At 46.7% G+C, this 10,625-nt stretch overlaps 1 pseudogene; it reads left to right on the top strand.

The window, feature by feature from the left end:
- The first annotated feature begins 9,649 nt into the window (after positions 1-9,649).
- LOC126548674 (U2 spliceosomal RNA) lies at positions 9,650-9,829 on the top strand (annotated as a pseudogene).
- The last annotated feature ends 796 nt before the right edge of the window (positions 9,830-10,625 follow it).

The following is a 10,625-nucleotide window of genomic DNA, read 5'->3' as shown; positions in this document are numbered from 1 at the left end:
TCCAGCTTTCCCACTCTCATAGGGCTGCGTATCGTTATTTTTCAAAACAATTTTGGGGCTACGACTCTCCAAGTGAGATGAAACAATGAATAAACGCTTCCACGCTTGTAATTATCGATACTTGTGGCTGTTTCAAAATTCGCTGTTGTGTCCTCTGCTGTTGGCCTCAGCCTTCTATTATATAAGCACACAGTTTCAATTCAACACTAAATCGAAGTAACGTATACATAATTTCTGTGACCGGAGTTTTGCTTATCCTGCAGCTTACAGTGGGGGCGAACGTATGCGTACGACGGACGATAGTCATGTCTATGATGCGAAGGAGGACGTCCATGCGATGACACGCGAAGAAAAAAAAAACAATGGCGAATAAAATCATGTACCACCATTGATACGAAAATCACGTAGGCTGCTCGAACATGCGTGGTGCTGTGAAGCAAAATATACATAATAAACCGAGCGCATAATCGTCGCATCAGTCCTCTTGTAGCCAACCGTGTTAAAGGAAAGTGCACAAATACTATTCCGTGTGGTGTTGCATCTGGGTCGCAAGCCCCAAGGGTAGCGTTGGCCTGGCGGCCTGTGGCACAGCTGGAAGCATGTTATAGCATCGCAAAAGAGCGGCCGGTCAGGTCGACCGAACTGGAGAGACGGGAGACCACGTTACTCGACGAAAGAAATCGGAGCCTCTTTCTTGGCGTCCGGGGGCAGCTGCTTTTATACTCTCCGAGTCGAGGGCAAGTAGGAACGGCTCGGGATCAGGCGCACGTGACGGCGGCGCACGGACACGTTGAGACGAGAAGTGACGCATCTGCCGGGCCAGTGCCGGTCAGACCTCCTCGCTTCACAGTTGGGGAGCTCCTCTCCCCGGCTGCCGCGCTTTGACAAGCGTGGGCACGAACATGTACACAGAAAAAAACACACACGCACGCACGTAGACACGTGGCATTGAAACATGCCTGGACGCGCTTGGCAGGAAGCGTTGCGGCAGCGCTGAACGGGCCAAAATGTCCGCCGCTTTGAACGAAGCCCCGGCGTCCGTTGCATCCGCGCCGGCTATACCGCGCGTCGGAGGCGAAACGTAACAGTGGGTAACAACTTTTGAGCAGACGACAGCAGTCGGGCTGGCCTATGCTTCTCGGTTCCAATGAACTACAAAGATCTATGTCGTCATGAAGCGTCGGGTGATACGTCAGCAGGATCGTTATCAAGCGGGCAGCGGTCCAATATCTGGAAGGCGACTTCTCGCCAGTCTTTCACTGCACCAAATTGTACATTTCCGTGTAAAAAGAGCTACATCCATAGGGAATCACCTTATATAGCTGCACTTATACGTGCTTGTCAGGTATCTATATTATTTCCTTATATCTAAATGGAATATTATTTAACAATGCACTGACGACGCGCACTGACGTTATTTAACAATGTATAGATAAGTTCTAAGGATTTAGTTAGACTTCGGTTACATCGTGTGCACAGGCCTGTCTGTGTGTCCACAAACACACCCACACCCACACACACGCACCCATTTCTTTTCCTTACTGCATATATATTCTCTTGTAGTGTAGTGTAACCTGCTATGAGGAAAGGCGTAGCCGTCACTATTATACGGTGACTACATCTCTTTCTTTTATTTTCAATTGAATACAAAATTACTATTATATTTAGCGGTATCGAACGAAGACGCGTCAAATTAAAAAAAAATACATAAAGCGACTAAACCTCCGGTTGAAGTCGATGAAAAACGAAGTCTTCCTGAGCGAGTTGGGGTTGAGATAGGAGCGGAGTCACTTCGTACGGCACTTTATCACGTCTGCTCCCGCGCGAAGAGAGTAGAAGGAACATCGGGTTCTTACATTTTCATTAAATGTGCTATCTTCTGGATTGGTCCACATCTTTGACGTATGATGACGTGTTAATAAATTTTACGGAATTTCCGGGTCTTATATGCCAGAGTAAATTGTACTATTTGCATATATATATATATATATATATATATATATATATATATATATATATATATATATACACATGTGTGTGTGTGTGTGTGTGTGTCATCAGATCATAAGAATCCAACAACAGGGAGAGCATCGCACGCGTACTGCGAAGTGGACCGTTCCCCACCTTTGGCAAGTTGTTTTTTCATCCACTTTCATTTCCATTAATTTATCATTGCTCTAATTCGATTAGTTGGTACAAGTAATTTCCCCTGTGTTGTCCTTGGCGTCATTGTTTGTCCGCTTCTTATGATATGATTAATGAAAATAGGGCTCCTCGGTTAGCCCCCTTTATTCGCTTTATATATATATATATATTGCATACTATAAACATTGCAACGATCAGTGGTCTCAGCTCAGTAACACATATCGGCCCACGTCTTTAGGCCGCACACGCTATCGGCCCACGAAAGAGGCCATAAATATACCTGATACGGAAAATTAGTGGTAACACCGTAAGAAAGACTTCGTCTTTTAGCAGATCTCATTACCTTCTCATAACTCACTCTACCATGCGGCCAATAGCAGCGGAACAATGGTGTTACATAGAGGAAGTTGTTAAGCCTCGGAAGATGCCGAGCGTGAGTAACTTGGCGATGGCGCAATCCTGCTTACAAATTTCCCTATTAGAGTGCGATTCCCTCGTACCCACATGCACTCCAAAACAGCGCACTGCCGCTGAGCAGACTCAACATTCCACACGTTTGACGCGGCACGTATCTTCCAGCGTTTGAGAGCGCACGTTGACAACTATACCTGCGAGGACGGAACCGAGACGAGACCCTCCCCCCTCCCACCGATGACGAATAACAATGTAAAAGCAATAGAAATAACAAATTAACGCCATTGCCCCTTGACGCAGCATTTGCGAGATCCGCGTCAGCGTCACTATAGAACTCACGTCAATTTCACAGCTCTACAACTCCCCGGTAGCCGACCGCTAGTTTCGATTTGTAGACAGACGCGCGCTCCTATAGCGGTTGCCAGGCATCCTAAGATCGAGTGGGATGAAGTGAAGTCAATGTGTTTGTCACGAGCTTTAAGAAAGAAGTTGAGCGGACTGGAAAGCACACTTGTCTCCTATTTACGTGAATCCTAAATCAGTCACGGCACGGCAAATCGCTTGCAGCGTGCGTCCTTCACCCTTACGTATGCGCTGCCCCTAGCCGCTTGCTGACCGATACTGCTAGTCAGCTCGCGGATGACGTGCTGAGGCTATCGTGCCAATTGCGAAGATGGGAAAGATAGGACAGAAGCTCGTAGGGCGTCGAGAAATGGAAGACGCAGGAAAGCAAGCCAAAGAGACACTGGACGAAGATGGCTAAATGGAGGCATGATATGAGCGGCTCTGCGGTGTTCGAAAACCAGGATTTCAAGTTCTGCCAAGTTTCACAGTTCTCAAGGGCAACAGGTGGGCGCAAGTCTTTTACGAAGTTGTTTAGCAGATACCCGTTTACCACGGGCACAAGAGTGTTGTAGGGTCACCAAGTTTGTGCCCAAACCTGAGTGACATAAGAGCAGTGTCGCTCAGTTCATTCTTCAAGATGGTAACTAGTCCTTGTTCCACCGATGATATACTTGTAATGGCGGGCATGATGTTCGTGTTAGTAAGGCTGCACCTGTTGTTCACAGTTTGCTTTGTCCACGTCTGCTGCCTAGACTGAAATGAAGAAACAAGGAAGACTTATCCAATTTATTCAGCTTAAGAACACTGACGACGAAATCGTGCGCAAGCGTAATTGTTAGCTCAGATTTCATGTATTGCTTCTGTGAGATTGACGCTGTTATAGGTAACTCCCTTTTACCATGTTTTGTGCCGCCGATGGTTGTAGGAGCCCACAGAACAAAGCTTGAGCAACTATTAGCTGTAGGTATGAATTGTCAGATAACTTTGTCTTTCAGAGACTGGAAACGGCTAGAAAATTTAGTTTGTTGGAACATTCTGCCGTCTATGTTAGCTTCCTATCTGCGGATTAGAGTTCTGAGTGAACATTCCTCATGTATATTGACATTTTTACCTTGCTTCGAGCCATGTCATAGCACAAAATCTGTAAGTAAAAATCAAAAGGTTCTTTTAGAAGCGGTTTTAGGCGCAAAAGATAGGACACGGACAACAGAATAAAAGACAACGGACAGGCGCACAATCACAATTAATTTTTATTTCCACCGATGCTTCACTTATATAGCCTCAGGTATGTGAACAAGAACATACACAGGTGAGGTCCCATGAGATAGAAACCAAACCTAGTCGTATCCTATCAGCCAGGAAACTAAACTCATTCTCGTGAAGAGACAATGATGGAACGCTGATACACTGGTCACCAAAATTTCTGTTATACAACGCCTCTGCTAGTTCGCCTAATGACCCTAATTAACTCCCCCAACAAACACACATAAAAATTTAAACGACTGCATATCTTACACTGCATACTACCAATAAGCAGTACGTTTGTCCTCTGCCAAGATTACCGGCCTGCAGTAAAGGATGCGCTAGATCATAACCAACTACACAGATTGGCAGCTCAACGCTTTTCTTTTTCTTTATTTTTTTGTTCTTTTAAACATCAAGCGGGTAGGTGACGGTGGCACTATACGCGTAGAGCAAACAAAGTAAGCGGGTAGTTCGTACAATGGCACCAAGTACAGTGTACATTACAGAGATCTTATTCATGACGTAAAAGCTAAAAAAGAATTCTTGTAATTACTACTTGCTGGTCACACTATATACTCCCATGATATAACTGCAGTTGGCGTGAAGGTAGAGTTGGATAGATTGCTGAGTAAACAAGGTAATCGCTATTACTAATGGGTCGCAGCTACCAATTACAAACACAGTTAGCACCGCCAGATACGGTGTTTATAGCCTACAAGTCATATATCGCGCCAGAACTGACATAGTCCACAGTGGGTCCTATATATGTGTTATAGGCTATAGAAACATTGTTATAGGCTAAAAATAAACTGTATTGCTGAACCAACTGCAGTTATACCAAGGTAACAAATAGTGTGACTGGGATGAAGCAATTGCAAGAGCCTTTTTTTTCAGCTACACCCCTGTAAAGTACACTGTACCTGTCGCTATTGCACCAACTACACACCTTTTTATTTGCTCTGCGCATCTGGTGCCACCGTCACTAACTAACTACAGTAAAGGCTACTCTCACCTTTACTCGCATATTCGCTGCAGATCCTCCCGACAGTGCGTATTTATCATTGCTTACCGATGCGATGCAACCACAAACCACAAGATACAATGCAGCCCTGCGACATTGAAGATGCAGAAGGCGACGCGCACCCAGGTTGGTGGCAACATGCGATGATAGACTCGTCCGAAGTGCGGACGCTTTAAAGTCACGCAATGCCTGACACAGCCAAGCCAGGCAGGCGGACTGTGCTGGTCGGTCTGTTTTTGGCATTCCTTACGGAGGGCCTTTCGTCCCGGCGAGAGTGCAATGCCGGGACTACCCACGGCGCGGCGTCGCGGCTGCGTCGTCGGAGCCATCTCTCAAAAAATTGTGGTAGTGGTCCCGATGGATAATACGGGGCTAGACTGCCACTCGCACAATAGAGAGAGAACGATCCCATCCGAAACAGCCAGGTGCTGTTCCGAAGGTCTCTTAACGCAGGACCGCAACATGGTTATGTATGAGCGTTCCCGTAGGCCACGAGAAAACGAGAAGTCGGGCTCCGCTTTATGCAGATGCTCAAAGACTAGTTTTGATGGTGTCTACAACTTCCTCTTTCTTCAAACAAGAGTGAGAGCGCGAACGCGCGCACGCAGAAAAAAGAAAACGCTGGAAGGGAACGAAAATCTTGCACGAGCGCCCGCTGCGAATCAGGGGCGTTCTTTCCTCGTGCACCGCGAAGTCAATCGACACGAGCACAGGTGCTTCCAACCCAGGTTCAGCTGCTGTTGTAGGATAGCTGTACATATTGGACAATTCCACATATCCATTTTAAACAAGTAGGTTTTAAAAAATTGTACGTAAAATCTCTAAGGAGTTATGTGAGTGATGTTTAGACATTTCGGTGTAACGACGTGGTATTGAGTGGCCATGCGATGGTGCTTGGTAGAATTGCGAGAACGACCGTGAAAGAATGGTGAAACGGAGAAGCGCGGTTTCAACACCGAAGTGATGAGCGTGACCAGCACGAGACGACATAGAAGAGGCGAATAGAAGCAATGTTCACTCGTGTTACAGAGAGCCCACAGCGGATGTGGACGTGGGGCGAAATGACGAGTGAGATGCAGGAAATTAAGAAAATATGTGCAGGTTTCCCTGGATCCTTTATATCGGGCGGCGTCGGCACGGCGTCGTTCCTTTTGTTTGTTGCGTTCGGCAGCGTGTTGCTGTAGTTCTCCGCTGTGCACAGCGTCGTTCATTTCTTTCTGGCGTAATCTGTATTCACGCTGATACTCTGCATTCCTGTGTTTCCGTTCTTTCTCACTAAGCGGCAGCGGTCGCCTTGGCGCCGTTACTGTAAATGCGACAGCGCTGCGGTGACACGAAGTGCTGCGGAAGTAGCTCGACGTGAACTGATGGGGCAAGCAAACTGCTGTAGGTGGCGGCGCCAGGTGCGCTGATGACGTTCCGATTCGAAGCGACGGCTACTACACAGTTCTGACGCGTGCCTTCTTGTACACGTCACGTGGTCAGAGAGACGTCGTCGCTGTCTTCCACAGCTGGCTGAGTCTATCTTGAAAGTGATCGCCCTACGCAAAGCAGGGAGGGACGGACAGGGTTCTGGGTGAGTGACCAGAGAAAAGCTTATGCATTTAAAATAAGCTGGAGGGGCAGCCCCTGTATGTTCTTATCAGAACAGGTGAAGCTTGAGTTTGTCTATACTTCTACTCTGAAAGAGGGCTGCGACAGCTGAAACTTCTCGAAGCTCATGTCCTTTTGGTCAGTTATTGCAAATGCGAGGGGTATTTGAAGATAAAAGCTGGAAGTTATTGCCTAAAATGTTAGCTTTGCCTGCGTATTGATATCATGATGTGCCATCAAATGTGCAGAAAAATAAAACGTTTAGGCTTCTTTCAGAAGCCAGTGAAAGAAAGACAGACGTCGAACGAGATCTATACGCCTAAATTATGCACCCAGAATAGCACGGAGTAAGAAGAAAGCGCTTTGTATATTCCCCGCTATTCGTTAACGTTAATTCCCACCTATGGTAAGATGGGGGCGGTTCGGCTTCACCTTTGAGACGGCATCTCATCTCTACTCCAGCAAATTTTTTTTAACACTTCTTTTATTTTAACCTGATATCATCTCGCTTCGTTTCTCTGCTACTAACAACGGGCAACGCTTCGTCTAATTAGCTTCGATAACGTTACATCTCGAATGTAATTCCAGTGGCCATCGCACTACTTTCTACAAGCAAACGGCCACAATCTGATTGTGGTGAAATGCAAACAAAAAATAATATTAAAAATGACAAAGAAAACTCTCGTTTACTGTACATTGGGTGCACGTAAAAAAAAAAAAAAAGCAAGTCAGAATTAATCCGGCGGACCCCACTATAGTGAATCTCATAATTAAATAATTGTTCGGGCACCCAAAGTCCCGAATTTCTTTAAAATTTGTAAGTCAAAAATGTACGATCTGCTTGATAGGAAATTTTCCAAATATGCAGTGCAGGTTCATCAACGTCAGATGTCACCACTGAGAGTACAGATAGGTTCTATTGCATATTGACAGTGACAAACGGTTGAGCTATGCAGTGCTCTACAGAGCTTACAGACGAAAGTGAATACATACATCTGTTGTGAAACATGAGCAATAACTAGAAAAGGATCCTTCGAAGTTATCAATGGGAAAAATGGTATTAAAATACATGTACAAATTTGTAAATGCAAATTATTCAAATTCTGAAAATATAGAATTATTCGTGGGCAATGTAAACAAATGAGAATATTTTGTCAAACCTGCACTATGAACACATAAACAAATACCTTTAGGTAATAAATACACATGATCTGCTGTTACGTGATATATCACAGTATTATTGTGAGTTGTTTATAGAACTGAGGCGGAATTCACTAAGCGAAATCACGACAAGTCTTACGCAGGGAAAATCCTACAAAAAAATTGGAGGCTTATCAAGGTTAAGCCCAGTGGATGCTTCGCATCCAATGGGCTTAACCTTAGCGTATCCTTAGCGTTTGGAGGCATCTTGACCGCATACACACCCGGCGCAAAGACGCTGGCGCGGTTGCGGGCACAGAGACTCACGCGACGGCGGGCGCGCGCCGCTTCATCCCTGGCGTGACGTCACATATCACGTGATGGAGCGATGGTGGCGCCGCCGCCGCGTCGCGCGCGACGGCGCGAACCGAAGCGTGGAGGCCTCCGCCGGGCGACGTCCGACGGCGCGATATGAGGCCCCATCTGCAGCCGGTGTGACGTCATCACGTGACGTCATGTCACGTGACCTACTTGAAGGTCACTTGAAGGTTAATGGTGGCCACCGCCGGGAGGCGACCGACGGCGCGATATGAGGCCCCATCTGCAGCCGGTGTGACGTCATCACGTGACGTCATGTCACGTGACCTACTTGAAGGTCACTTGAAGGTCAATGGTGGCCATCGCCGGGCGTCGCGCGAAGGCCCGAAACCTACGTTAATATGATTCGCATAAAATCAGTGTTATTCCACTCTGTGAAGGTGGATGGCCAGCGAAGCTGTGTATGTGGGCCCTTTAATGGCGAACTGTACATTGCCGGGAGTCAAACGCCGTATGCATATAAATGGAAGGCGAGTCGCGGTTAATCGCTCCTCGACGATGTTGAGCCCCGGAAAATGATGAGGCACCGGGAGGTATGCATATTAAACAGAACAGCGCGTATTTTGACAGGGAGTAGGAGGGAGGCACGGCAGGGACGAGCGCTGATTTGCAACTGAAGTTTAGTACTTGGAACGAAGAATATATAACAGCTTAGAATATATAACATTCGTAGATTCACAGTCAATCATACATGGCGCACTGAACAAGGGAGATAACTGTAATCATCATATACCCCCCCCCCCCCCCCCCCCCCCCGCTAAGAATGCCAGTTCTTTGGACGAAATCGTTATATATTCTTCGTTCCAAGCAATAAGCTTTAGTTGCAAGTCAGCGCTCGTCCGTGTCGTGTCTCCCTTCTTGTCCCTGTCAAAATACGCGCTGTTCTGTTTAAAATGGCTTACCAACTCGCCCAAACGTTCGTTTTAACGGGTATACATACCCATGTATTGTTGCAAAACGCGGCACGACGCCTTTTTTGCTAACGTATCCCGGCACGTACAACAGACACGCACCTCACCGCACTCCGAGGGAACACACTGCTTCACCGTAGCCAAGGGTAGCGTGCGTTGGTCGACGTCCTGGAGTGTAGTAATGGTTGTGACGTCACTCGAAAACCACAAGCAGTCATACACAACACAGGCCCCACAAAATACTTGCCCACAAACTCCTTCTGAAACCTGGCCGCTACTCCGGTGAAACGTTTCAAGTTTGTGGAATTGGAGCCACATGGACGGTTCGCATTTCTTTTCGCGTCGCGGCGCTGGTGGGCAGCACACGGGACCGCCACCACGCGAAAGCGGAAGGAAAGGAAAGGAGATACGCAAGCGCTTCGAACGCCGACAAAGAGAGGGCGATGCGAACGTAGACATGACCGACGCAGGTCAAAGTGTAGTATCTCTTCTTGTCAGCTTAATATCCAATACGGGCTGTATTCGGACCTGAGATATTAAATTTATTTTCGTAAGATGGCGGAGTGCTTAAAGCCTGCTTCACCTCCGAAACGGATCGGCCCGATATTGCACTATCTTCGGGATCAAGCCACATATGGGCAGAAATTCTCGATCTACACGGCTCGATAGACGCACGCAATTTTTTCCAGACCCTAGCCAGGCACAGCTTCGCTGTAAAAAAAGTATTCACAAAGCTAAAACCACACGGAAGATCAGCAAGCTTGCGATGCGCACCGGTGCAGTGACGAGCGCTGTAGTCGACTAAATGCTAACTAAATGCTCATATGTAATGGTATGTAGCACAGGTGTGAACTTCCGGTGCTCTTGCATAGAGTAAGCGTCAGTCGATTCACAAAACAAACAGCCGTCGCAGTTGGGGACGTGAGAAGGAATTTCTACGATAGGTGGTTAGCAGTCTTACGAACATAAAGATTTATCTGTGACGCTTGAGCTGACGCGGCTCAAGCGTCACAGATGTTGCGGCCGGTTGGCTATAAGCAAAAGCTGATAGCCGAGAATAGCGCGTGTTTTTATCTTTGTCGCACGCTGATATTTGCCATCTCATAGTGCATTCAGCAGTATTAGTGAATAACTATATTGGGCAAGCGCTGCTATGAAAGACAGTAACAATAATGATGTGCTGCGGACTTGTGCTTACTTTTTGATAGGCTGTGTTTTTCTATGCGCAATAGCCTTACTTTTCATCCTTGTCATGACACTCTATTGAGTGGTAACAGATAGAAGTGTCTGGTGACCGTCAAGTTAGTCAGTGATGTGTTTTCAGCATTTATAACAATTTTTTTCTTCTAGTTCCAGCTTTCCCACGCTCATAGGGCTGCGTATCATTATCTTTCGAAACAATTTCGGGGCTACGACTCTCCAAGTGCGATGAA

This window comes from Dermacentor andersoni, chromosome 1 (assembly GCF_023375885.2).
Source record: "Dermacentor andersoni chromosome 1, qqDerAnde1_hic_scaffold, whole genome shotgun sequence".
In the NCBI taxonomy this organism is placed as follows: Eukaryota; Metazoa; Arthropoda; class Arachnida; order Ixodida; family Ixodidae; genus Dermacentor; species Dermacentor andersoni.
This window is presented reverse-complemented; position numbering and strand designations above follow the sequence as displayed.